At 45.2% G+C, this 12588-nt stretch overlaps 1 protein-coding gene and 1 long non-coding RNA gene across 2 annotated transcripts in view; one reads left to right on the top strand and one right to left on the bottom strand.

Moving 5' to 3' along the window:
• The window catches only part of dok6 (docking protein 6), a 759619-nt gene that overhangs the window by 257087 nt on the left and 489944 nt on the right, over positions 1 to 12588 (top strand). The window lies entirely within an intron of this gene.
• The window catches only part of LOC147115146 (uncharacterized), a 52426-nt gene that overhangs the window by 2324 nt on the left and 37514 nt on the right, over positions 1 to 12588 (bottom strand). The gene's annotated exons all lie outside the window — the stretch shown is intronic.

Genomic DNA, 12588 nt, shown 5'->3' with positions numbered 1-12588 from the left:
AGGTAAACACGTAAGGGAGAAAGGAATAGAAGGATATGTTGATGGGGTTAGATGAAGTAAGGTGGGAGGAGGCTCTTGTGGAACATAAACACCGGCATAGACCGTTGGGCCGAATGGCCTGTTTGTGTGCTGTAAATTCAATATAATCCTTTCCTGTTAATGAATGCTCCTGGCTGTTTTTCTGGTGCCCTGATGGCTACATTTGTAAAGTCTATGACCCCCCTGTACATGCAGCAAATCCCAGAGCCCGTTCCTTCTGATTGCTGGTGTACATTGGGAAAGTAATATTGTTGTTGGTCCTGGCATAGGTGACCTACTTGATGTGTTTATGAACTGCAGACTGAGAGGTGCAAGAAATGTCCTCTGTACCATCCTGGAAATGGCCTGAGGCAAAGAAGTTAAGGGCAGTGATGGCTTTCACTGCCACAGGCAAAGCATGGCCCAGCAGACAATGTGGCTGAAATTTTCTGGGGGGTCAGTGGGCAGACCCAGCGATAAATTCAGCGCTAGGGTCGAAGTTCACATTGGTGATGTTTCAACTTGGTCCTCAGAATCCGACCACGATCAGGCCCAACACCAGCAGCACCAACAACAACACCAACCTTCTCCGCAATCACCTGATGCTGCACAGGACACAGGGCATCAGCACCCGACCACATTGCTGCCCGGGACGCCAAGGATGGCCTCACCATGGCCAGATTTACTTCACTTGATGCTGTACACCCTGGCTGCCACATGATGCGCCAGGTTGGCACCACCCCATACCAACACCATAAAGCATCTCTATAATGTCCAATCCATTCCTTTCACACTCACCACCATTGCGGGGGTTACTGTTATATCTCAGCATTCACTGCAACTCACTAAGCCACTTGGACATCTGTCCAAGAATGCAAAGTTATGAAAATAGAGGTTTCAGTGTTTGACAGTATATTAGCAGAAACTTTACATAAACATTGCATAAAACACCCAAGTGGCTACAATTGTGTGTTATTAGTTGGGATGATGGCACTAGGATGAGGGTGAGTGTGAGGGGTGGCTAGTGAGATGGGGATGTGATAATGTAGATAAAGAGAGAGGGATGGGTGGAGGTTCAAGGTAAGTTGGTGTGAGTAAGAATGTGCAGGGGTAGGGTAGGGAAGGCAGAGTGATGGGGCTGTGATGAGAGGCACAGCAGGATGAAGGTGAGTGTGGCTTTGTACTAACGTTTCGTGACCTAATGAGATGATTGAAAGGTTTGTGCCACTGCACCCAGGTCCTCCTGATGACATCCCTGCTTGTGCCCTCCTGTGCAATGTGCAACCAGGCTGTGTTGATCTGGGGAAGTGTCTTCCACCCATTGGACGGAAAGAGGACCTCCCTGCATGCTCTGGAGGGAGTCATGGGAGAACCTGGGTGAAGCCCTGCACCTCTGTGCAGTGGTTGTCAGTGTTTGCAACACTTCAATGCTGTAGAACACTGACAGCACAAATGTCAAAATAAATTTGGACATGGTCTCTTTAAGAAAACCAGCTGATGACACATCATTGAATGACATAATTGACCCGCTTCCTCTAGTTGTACCGGTAAATGCGCTGGCCGGGCTTAACAAGCCCTTCCAAGGGAAAAAATTTTTGGACAGCAGAATGGAGCAGCAGCGGGGTCGTGACCCGCCACCAACATCGCCCGCCCCGAACCCACCAAGGTGAGCAAAATCCCAGCCAGTGTATTCTTGTACGAGGCTGCAGAAGACTGTCTAGAGAAGAGCAGCTTCCTCATGCACTGCTCCTTAGACAAAACCGGGAAACTCTCTTGAGGCCTGTGCACCCTGTGGGCTGGGTAAAGCCTCCTTCAAGCAACTCCCTCACATGTTGTCTCCTAACAGACCCAATTATTGCTCCTTGTGGTAAGTCAGCCTGTTGCTGATGTTGCTCCTCTTGTTCCTGTTCTTCCTTTTTATACAACCAAATTAAAGTTCCAAGAATGACATGGTGTGCTTTTTGAGGGTGTGGAAACATAACTAATGTAGAAAAAAAGCAATCTCCAAGACATAATCTCCTGTGGAAAACCCCAAAATTACAATAGCAAACAGATAGCTATGAACTGAGTGCTTGCAGGTGACCAGGGGAGTTATCCCCGGTGTCCTGGTCAATATTTATCCCTCAATCAACATCACTAAAAAACAGATTGGGGGAAAAATTGGGTCGCGCCACCTTCGGGGCGTTAACTTCACTGGAGGCGCAGTGCTACGGGGCATTACCGGCTACCGCCGCTGCTAACCTCCTGCTGAATTTCGTGGGAGGCGTTAGCGGCGCCGTGCCTGGGCGCTAACGGGAGGTGCAATGCAACCCAATTTTTCACCCTGAATCTGGTCATTATCTGGTTTATGGGAGCTTGCTGTGCGCAAACTGGCTGCCGCATTTCCTACATTACAACAGTGACTACACTTCAGAGGTACTTCACTAGCTGTAAAGCGCGTTGGGACAACCTGAGGTTGTAAAAGGTGCTATAGAAATGCAAGTCTGTCTTTCTTTCTTCCTTTACGTATTGCTTTCAATGATCCTTTGGAAAATAATCCTGCTAGGTTTTACTCGGCATGATTGGCGCTGGGTGAGACTTCCATTTTTGGACGTTAAAATTGCATCATTATCCTAATGACATCATAGGGCCTGCTTTGCATGCAGTCATGAGGCTCCCACCTGTTTCCAGTGCTGCCTTGGACGTCTACAAAAAACTGATTAAGAAGGTGGCAGGTGAGGAGGATCTGCGCAAGATGTGTGGTTGGGGGGGGTAAGGTATTTGCTTGGATAGAGGATTAGTTTTTTTTAATTCATTGATGGGATGTGGGCGTCGCTGGCTAGGCCTGCATTTAGTGCCCATCTCTAATTGCCCTTGAGAAGATGGTGGTGAGCCGCCTTCTTGAACCGCTGCAGTCCATATGGTGTAGGTACACCCACAATGCTGTTAGGAAGGGAGTTCCAGGATTTTGGCCCAGCGACAGTGAAGGAACGGCGATACAGGTCCAAGTCAGGATGGTGTGTGGCTTGGAGGGGAACTTGTAGGTGGTGATGTTCCCATGCATCTGCTGCCCTTGTCCTTCTAAGTGGTAGAGGTCGCGGGTTTGGAAGGTGCTGTTGAAGGAGCTTTGGCGAGTTGCTGCAGTGCATCTTGTAGATGGTACACACTGCAGCCACAGTGCGCCGGTGGTGGAGGGAGTGAATGTTGAAGGTGATGGATGGAGTGCCAATCAAGCGGGCTGCTTTATCCTGAATGGTGTCGAGCTTCATGAGTGTTGTTGGAGCTGCACTCATCCAGGCAAGTGGAGAGTATTCCATCACACTCCTGACTTGTGCCTTGTAGATGGTAGAAAGGCTTTGGGGAGTCAGGAGGTGAGACACTCGCTGCAGAATTCCCAGCCTCTGGCCTGCTCTTGTAGCCACAGTATTTATATGGCTGGTCCAGTTCAGTTTCTGATCAATGGTAACCCCCAGGATGTTGATAGTGGGGGATCCAGCGATGGTAATGCCATTGAATGTCAAGGGGAGATGGTTAGAGTCTCGCTTGTTGGAGATGGTCGTGGCTGGCACTTGAGTGGTGCAAATGTTACTTGCCACGTCAGCCCAAGTCTGAATGTTGTCCAGGTCTTGCTGCATATGGACACGGACTGCGTCAGTATCTGACGAGTCTCGAATGGTGCTGAACAGTGTGCAATCATCAGCGAACATCCCCACTTCTGACCTTATGATGGAGGGAAGGTCATTGATGAAACAGCTGAAGATGGTTGGGCCTAGGACACTGCCCTGAGGAACTCCTGCAGTGATGTCATGTGATTGAGATGAATGACCTCCAACAACCACAGCCAACTTCCTTTGTGCTAGGTATGATTCCAACCAATGGAGAGTTTTCCCCTTGATTCCCATTGACTTCAGTTTTGCTAGGGCTCCTTGATGCCACACTTGATCAAATGCTGCCTTGATGTCAAGGGCAGTCACTCTCACCTCACCTCTTGAGTTCAGCTCTTTTGTCCATGTTTGGACCAAGGCTGTAATGAGGTCAGGAGCTGAGTGGCCCTGGCGGAACCCAAACTGGGCGTCAGTTAGCAGGTTATTGCTGAGTAAGTGCCGCTTGATAGCGCTGTCGACGACACCTTCCATCACTTTGCTGATGATTGAGAGTAGACTGATGGGACGGTAATTGGCCGGGTTGGATTTGTCCTGCTTTTTGTAAACAGGACATACTTGGGCAATTTTCCACATTGCCGGGTAGATGCCAGTGTTGTAGCTGTACTGGAACAGCTTGGCTAAGGGCGCAGCTAGTTCTGGAGCACAAGTCTTCAGTACTATTGCCGGAATGTTGTCAGGGCCCATAGCCTTTGCAGTATCCAGTGTCTTCAGCCGTTTCTTGACATCACGTGGAGTGAATTGAATGGGCTGAAGACTGGCATCTGTGATGCTGGGGACCTCAGGAGGAGGCCGAGATGGATCATCCACTCGGCACTTCTGGTTGAAGATAGTTGCAAATGCTTCAGCCTTGTCTTTTGCACTCACGTGCTGGGCTCCACCATCATTGAGGATGGGGATATTTTTGGAGCCTCCTCCTCCTGTTAACTGTTTAATTGTCCACCACCACTCACGACTGGATGTGGCAGGACTGCAGAGCTTTGATTTGATCCGATGGTTGTGAGATCGCTTAGCTCTATCTATCACGTGTTGCTTCCGTTGTTTGGCATGCAAGTAGTCCTGTGTTGTAGCCTCACCAGGTTGACACCTCCATTTTTCGGTATGCCTGGTGCTGTTCCTGGCATTCTCTCCTGCACTCTTCGTTAAACCAGGGACAGAAAACTGAGAGTAGGAATAAACGGATCATTTTCCAGTTGGCAGGCTGTAACTAGTGGGTTGCCGAAAGAATCAGTGCTTGGGCCTCAGCTATTTACAATCTATATCAATGACTTAGCTGAAGAGACTGAGTGCAATGTATCCAAGTTTGCTGACAATATAAAGCTAGGTGGAAAAGTAAGATGTGAGAAGGACACGAGCCTGCAAAGGGATATAGACAGGTTAAGTGAGTGGGCGATAAGGTGGCAGATGGAGTATAATGTGGGGCAATGTGAGGTTATTCACTTTAGTAGGAAGAGAAACAATATTTTTTAAATGGTGAGAAACTGTTAAGTGTTGGTGTTCAGAGAGATTTAGGTGTCCTCATACAGGAAACACAGAAAGTTAGCATGCAGGTACAGCAATCAATTAGGAAAGCAAATGGCATGTTGGCCTTTATTGCAAAGGGGTTGGAGTACAAAAGTAAGGAAGTCTTACTACAATTGTACAGGGCTTTGGTGAGACCACACCTGGAGTACTGGGCACAGTTTTGGTTTCTTTATCTGAGAAAGGACATAGATGCCTTAGAGGTGGTGCAACGAAGATTCACTAAATTGATCCCTGGATGAGAGGGTTGTCGTATGAGGACAGATTGAGTAGATTGGGCCTATACTCTCTGGAGTTTAGAAGAATGAGAGGTAATCTCATTGAAACATATATGATTCTGAAGGGGATTGACAGGGTAGATGCTGAGAGGTTGTTTCCCCTGGCTGGAGAGTCTGGAACTAGGCGGCATAGTCTCAGGATAAGAGGTAGGTCTTTTAAGACTGAGATTAGGAGCAATTTCTTCACTCAGAGGGTTGTGAATCTTTGGAATTCTCTGTCCCAGAGGGCTGTAAATGCTGAGTCTTTGAGTATATTCAAGGCTGAGATCGCTAGATTGTTGGACTGTAGGGGAATTAAGGGGTATGGAGATCGGGCGGGAAAGTGGTGTTGAAGCCAATGATTAGCCATGATTGTATTGAATGGCGGAGCAGGCTCAAAGGGCTGTATGGCCTAGTCCTGCTCTTATTTCTTAAATTCTTGTAATGGGTCAGCCATTTAAGACTGAGATGATGAAGAATTCCTTCGCGATGAAGAATTCCTTCGCTCAGTAGGTTGTGAATCTTTGGAATTCTCTACCCCAAAGGGTTGTGAATGCTGAGTCTTTGAGTATATTCAAGGCTGAAATCGCTAGATTTTTGGACTCTAGGGGAATCAAGGGATATGGAGATCAGGCGGGAAAGTGGAGTTGAGGTCAAAGATCAGCAATGATCTTATTGAATGGCAGAGCAGGCTCGAGGGGCCATATGGCCTACTCCTGCTCCTAATTCTTATGTTCTTATGATCAAGCGGGATCGGGGTGCTAATGTCCTGGTACAATTGCAACTCTGTTACTGCCCCATTATGTTTGAAAACTTGGCATCTTTTGACCTTTTCTAAATTGAGAAGCATGAGATTTTCAGAGGTTCACAGGTCCGAACAGTTGCCACCCCTGTCGAGATCTACAGAGCAGTATCGACTGTACTGAGGACCATTGGCTGACAGCTGCCATCATTTGGACCTCTGTGCTCAGCCCTCCTTAGCAAAGATGATTAGTTCAATTCCTGATCTGTGCCGGGTTAGCTGATCTCAACTGGGCCAGCAGGAGCAATACGACATTTTACCACAGCTCTTCTGGGCTGGGGAAAATTAACGTCATTCAGAGTTCCTGTTCCTAATTGTTATGAAGTGACCTGTGCTGGAAATGGCATCTAATGAGGATCAATATCACCCCCCATAGTCAAATAACCCCCTGGTACTCGCTGGTAAGGCTTGCACATGAATAATGGCCACTTTGGTAAGATACCAGAGAGGTACTAACATCCATTAAAATGTACCCCATCATAAACTAATGTCTTCACAAGGGGAGGCTAGAAAATATATTGAACAATAAATGAAAGATGTAACCATTTTATTATGCCTAGTTGTATTTAATCAATGCTAAATAGGATGAGAGAGAACAACTGTAATTTAGGCATAAGATCCGATCTTCTGGGAGCTTGAATCAGGAAATCATACCCTGTGACATCCATGAGAACTGACATATCTGCAGACTGTCTTGGTTCTAAGTGGTTATAAGGTGGCCTGGTGGTGACATAGTAGCGTGTTCACTTTATCTCTTTATGATGAATCGAAGTGGAAATTAATAGTGAAGCTTTTTAGACAAAGTTTATGAACGTTTCAATCGGGATGCTTTATAACTGGCACCTTTGAGCAGTTTAATGACCCCTGGAAAAGAATCTGAGCTTCAAAAGAATAACTGTTGTTCGATCGCCGTCTTTAAAGAAATGTGAGCAGAACGCCAGGGAAAAATGATCACAGATGGGAATGTAATGCCCAAAGCAAAAGAAAAGGAGATATGTCAATACACCTGCCTGCTTGGCCTGCCATGAATTTCATGGAACATAGGAACAGGAGTATCTTAACTCCATCTACCCGCCTTGGCTCTGTAACCCTTAATGCCCTTGCCGAACAAAAATCTATCAATCTCAGTTTTGACATTTTCAATTGACCCCCAGCCTCAACAGCTTTTTGGAGGAGAGAGTTCCAGATTTGCAATACCCTTTGTGTGAAGAAGTGCTTCCTGACATCACCCCTGAACGGCCTAGCTCTAATTTTAAGGCTATCTCCCCTTGTTCTGGACTCCCCCACCAGAGGAAGTAGTCTCTCTCTATCTACACTAGCAAACCCTTTAATCACCTTAAACAGCTCAATTAGATCACCCCTTAATCTTCTATACTCAAGGGTATATACAGCCCCTGACACAGGGGTTGTGCCACTTCTCTTACAGCTAGCAACAGGATATCTGTGATGAATACCAAGACCAGTAATGTCCACACAGATTTGTTTTCAGGTGGGCACATCTATGCCATAAAGTGGGTCACTATGCAGCAATGGCGTCAAAGCTTTGGGGAGCTGTGCAATTCTGTTTGCCTGCCCTCTCAATGGGGGCGGAGCTATTGAGGACCAAATAATTGACAGAAAAGTGGAGAGATATAGATGACACTGCATGTTATGCTTACAATCCATTAAACATAAAACCAGTTCATGAGAGATGTATTTCTGTTCTATCAGAAGCAGTCATCAGTCAAGAATGAGGCTCAATTCCCTTATGAAATATTTCAAAATCAAATGTCTACAATGTGACTCTCTATATGTGCCACATCTACAATTGCTATGGGAGCTATTTTAGGTTTTCATTATTTTTGCTCTATTAATTTAAGATTGTTTTAAGTAATTCTTCATATTTTGGGGAATAAGCAGCTCTGTGACATCATCTAATATAAAGTCCAAGCAGTTCTCAACATTTTTTTTGAATAAGATTTTGTTTTAAAGCGGTCGAGGTCATTCTGATGGGAGGTTGGCCTCAATTTGCTGATGAGAAGGGATGAAGATACCATTTGCAGGCATGAACCGGCAGGCTTGCATGCACCGGAAGAGGCCGGCCTGAGGATCACCCAAAATTGGTCCTCGGACTTCATTTAAATAATTTGTCAGCACCTGTCACAGCTCCAGTGGCTGCTTGCCACTTTGGTGCCCTTTGGTAATTCTAGACATGCCATAAAAATAGTCCGAGCAAACTAATGCGCAATGCCTCATTCTCAAAATGTTTAGAAAAGCAATGAGACATTGGTTAAAGGTACCTGGGTTATTATGGGGATAATATGCTTTCATTGGCAGTTCTACACATCATGTACTGAAGCATCATGGCCAAATAGTGGGTCAAATAACCAACCAACATAATTGGATAGGTAGGACAAGAACATAAATATTTTTGGTTTCAGTTAGTTAAATATGGAAATATATATATATTCAAAACACTGAGTGAGCTATTTACAGATACAGGGAGAAAAATAAAGGGATGTAGCAATTTACAGAAAGCTGGAGGATGAAATCCATCTTGGGCGGTCATGCAAAAGAGGCGATCGTGAATCGGCAGCCCGTTTTACACCCCACCCCGTATTCTTTTTCTAATGCCGATTCAATATCAGCCATTTTGTGCTACTGCCCAAGATCAATTTCCCCCCCCCCCATTGTTTTTAAAACTGCGACATTATAAGGTGTGCGTAATTGATCAGGGAGGCACTGTACAACCTTTGTGGGAATTTAAGCAGGCAGTTACCAGATTGTCAGTTTCCAATGACTGCAACCTATTGCGGATGTGATAGTTGTGAATTAACAAGGCAGGCCAGTATCAACCAAATTTAACCAATCTTTACTATTATAAACAAACATTTTAACAATTTCACTCTTTCAGATGCAAGCAGATACAAATTTAGAAAAGAAATCGGAGAAAACTCAAAATAAAATGCATAGATAGCAGGTAACGTTTAACGACCTTCTGGGGACATTGATGTTCAGAGAACAATGCAAGTCATGAAGAGATGGAACAGAGATACAAAGAGACAATCCCAGAGCTCTGCAGAATATTTCTTAATCTCATGGAAGCTTCCACAACTCCTTGACTGTAAATATACCCCAGAGGCACCCGGGGAAAATACAGAACTTGATAATTGTCTTGTGGAATCTCAAACCTTTTGAAACTCAGCCTCAACATTCAAAACACTTGGCAGAGAATTGTGCTTAATAGTGGTAGAACTCAAAATCGAGAGAACAGGATAGTTTGGCCTCATCAAAAAACATATCATCCAGTAGAAATTTGACATCATCATTCACTTGAAGATTTATTTTCTTCAGTAATAATGATCTTAACCATCCACTTTCTCCTCGCACTTTAAAGTTAGCCTCCTGTACTATCTCTTTAATCATACCTCATACTGTGCCCATTATGGTATTTTCCTTTATTATATACTTTAGTGAGTTTTCTATATCAAAAAGGCCCAGAAATTCGGGTCAGGGGCTTCCCGCGGGTGCAAGCCCCGACCTGCACTTATCTTGCGCGCCGGCCGTTGAGCTGTGGGCCCCGTGGAATTCCAATCCGGGGCCTGGTCCAGCTGCCGGCGCGCAGTGCTTGCGTATCCCAGGGGCGCAGTTAGTTCGATGCGTCCCCTGGGATCACGTGGGCCATGGGCAGCCAATCGGAGCAGGGAATGCTCCATTCATAAGTCTGACAGGAAGTGCTGTCAAGACTTATAAATACTACGGCCCCAAAATAGCACTAAATCTTCAAATACATTTTTTTTTAAATCACCTTTTTATAAATAAACTATAAATTACATGAAATAACGTTTAAACAATAATTTAAATTTTTGAAAAAAATAATTTTATTTTCTAACGGGGCTAAAAATCAACTTACCTTTCTTTAAAGTATTTAAAAATAATAAACCTGTGGAAAAAATGTTTTAATTTTAATTAATTCACCACTTACCTTGTAAAAAGCAGGCCTTACGCCAGCTTTTTATATTTCTAAATTCTGCAGACTTACCCTCATGGAAAAACTTGTAAAAAAAAACAAAGTTCCATGCGCACGCGCAGCCTCCCCCCGCGCACACGTTCGACCTCTGAACCTCTTCGTTCAGAAGAACGGAAGTGCCGGTTTCCCGCGCATGCGCAGTGCATGCAGGAAACCGGCACTTCCATCGGGCCCACGGGTGAGTACCCCATGCGTACTCACCCGTAGAGACCCGAAGTTCTGGGCCAATACTGCATTAAAGTAAAATGCTGGAAATGCACAGTAGGTCAGTCAGCATTTGTAAGTTAGAGAAAAGACAAATGAATGTTCTAGGTGTGACAATTCTTTGGAACAATAACATTGCAGGTGTTCAGGTACAAACCTGCTATTACATGAGCTTCTAAATCACCAAACTGATTTTTTGAACTCCTTTACCACAACAACAACTTGTATTTACAAAGCTCCTTTAACGTAGTAAACCACCCCAAGGCGCTTCACAGAAGTGATTATCAAACACAATTTGACACAGAGCCACATAAGGAGATATTAGGACAGATGACCAAAAGCTTGGTCGAAGAGGTAGGTTTTAAGGAGCGTCTTAAAGGAGGAAAGAAAGGTAGAAGGCCAACTGGTTTAGGGAGGGAATTCCAGAGCTTAGGGCCTAGGCAGCTGAAGGCACGGCCGCCAATGGTGAAACAAATCAAATAGGGGATGCACAAGAGGCCAGAATTGGAGGAGCGCAGATATCTCTGAGGATTGTGAGGCTGGAGGAGATTACAGAGTTAGGAATGGGCGAAGCCATGGAGGGATTTGAAAACAAGGATGAAAGCTTTAAAATTGAGATGTTTCCGGACCGGGAGCTGTGATATCCAAGTGGTAAGGCCCGAAACTGAGATAAGCGAGATCTTAAGCAGAAAACCCAACTGTTTATTATACGGTGTAGCAGAGAGACACCTCTTACAGGCTGCAAGCAAAACACAGTATTTCTAACTGCCTGATGCTAAGATGGAGGATTTACCTCTGAGTCATACCCATAACGCAATGCCACATTACCATAATAACTGGTGTACCAGGACATTGACTACATGACCCATTACCTTAAACACTGGTGAATGTGATACCTTAATCTTTGGCTCCATCTGGTGGATAACTTAAACATTACATCCCAGATTACTATATCCCCCCCTCTTAAGTTTACATTAATTTCTTAACAACATTCTTAAAAAGTCCCATAAGGAAACTCCTTTAATGATAGTCCATACTGAATGAATCTAGCAGGTCGTTATCAATCTCTCTGGCGGCTTGCGAGGCCTTGGTGAACGTCTTACAGTCAAGTTCCTGCTTGGTTGTGGTAGAGCCACCTGCTGCTCCTGAGCAGTACTCAGAGTATCTGACTCTGCTACGATGGTTTCCTCTTGACGAAGGGGTCCAGGTGGAACTGGCTCTGTTCGTGGTGTTGGTACCACCGATGCATTTGGATAACTGGGGGCCAACTTGTCCTCTGACATCTCCTCTGGAACCTCCAGTTTGATTTCCCCTTGTCTGGTTAGTATCTGATCTACATGTCTGCGTATTACCTGACCAGTTCCCACCATGACCGTATATGGTACTGGACCGGTCATTGAGTCTATGACGCCAGGAATCCATTTTGGACCATAACTGAAATTCCTGGTAAGGACCGCATCTCCTTCTCCAAAACTGCGGCTCTTTGTCCTTCTGTCATGGTTCTCCTTTTGTTTGATTTGTCGGTTTTCCACCTTCCTTTTTAGGTCTGGGTGAACCAGGTCAAGAGTGGAACGTAGTCGACGTCCTAACAACAGCTCAGCAGGAGAGAGTCCTGTGGTAGATTGAGGTGTTATTCTGTAGCTGAACAGAACTCGTGACACCTTGGTTGCCAAACTCCCTTCCGCACTTTCTTTCATCATCTCCTTAAATGTTTGTACGGCTCTCTCCGCAAGTCCATTTGAAGACGGATGATATGGAGCTGAGGTCACGTGCACTATGCCATTGTTACTCATGAACTCTTTTGTTTCTGTACTCACAAAACACGTGGTATTGTCACTTACTATGATCTCCGGTAGCCCTTGATTACTAAAACTCCTACGCAGGCAGTCTATAGTAACAGTCGATGAAGTAGAATTTACAGGATACACATCCATCCATTTGGAATGTGCATCAATGATTATGAGGAACATCTTTCCCATGAATGGACCCGCATAATCTACATGTAATCTTCTCCATGGTTTATCCGGCCACTCCCAGGGGTGGAGAGGAGCCGCTGCTGGTGCCTTCCTGTGTACTTGACAAGTGCTGCATGTCTTGACTAGATTTTCTATCTCCTCATCTAGCTTTGGCCACCAC

This window comes from Somniosus microcephalus, chromosome 7, assembly GCF_052327205.1.
Source record: "Somniosus microcephalus isolate GS21.2 chromosome 7, FLI_Smic_1.0, whole genome shotgun sequence".
In the NCBI taxonomy this organism is placed as follows: Eukaryota; Metazoa; Chordata; class Chondrichthyes; order Squaliformes; family Somniosidae; genus Somniosus; species Somniosus microcephalus.
This window is presented reverse-complemented; position numbering and strand designations above follow the sequence as displayed.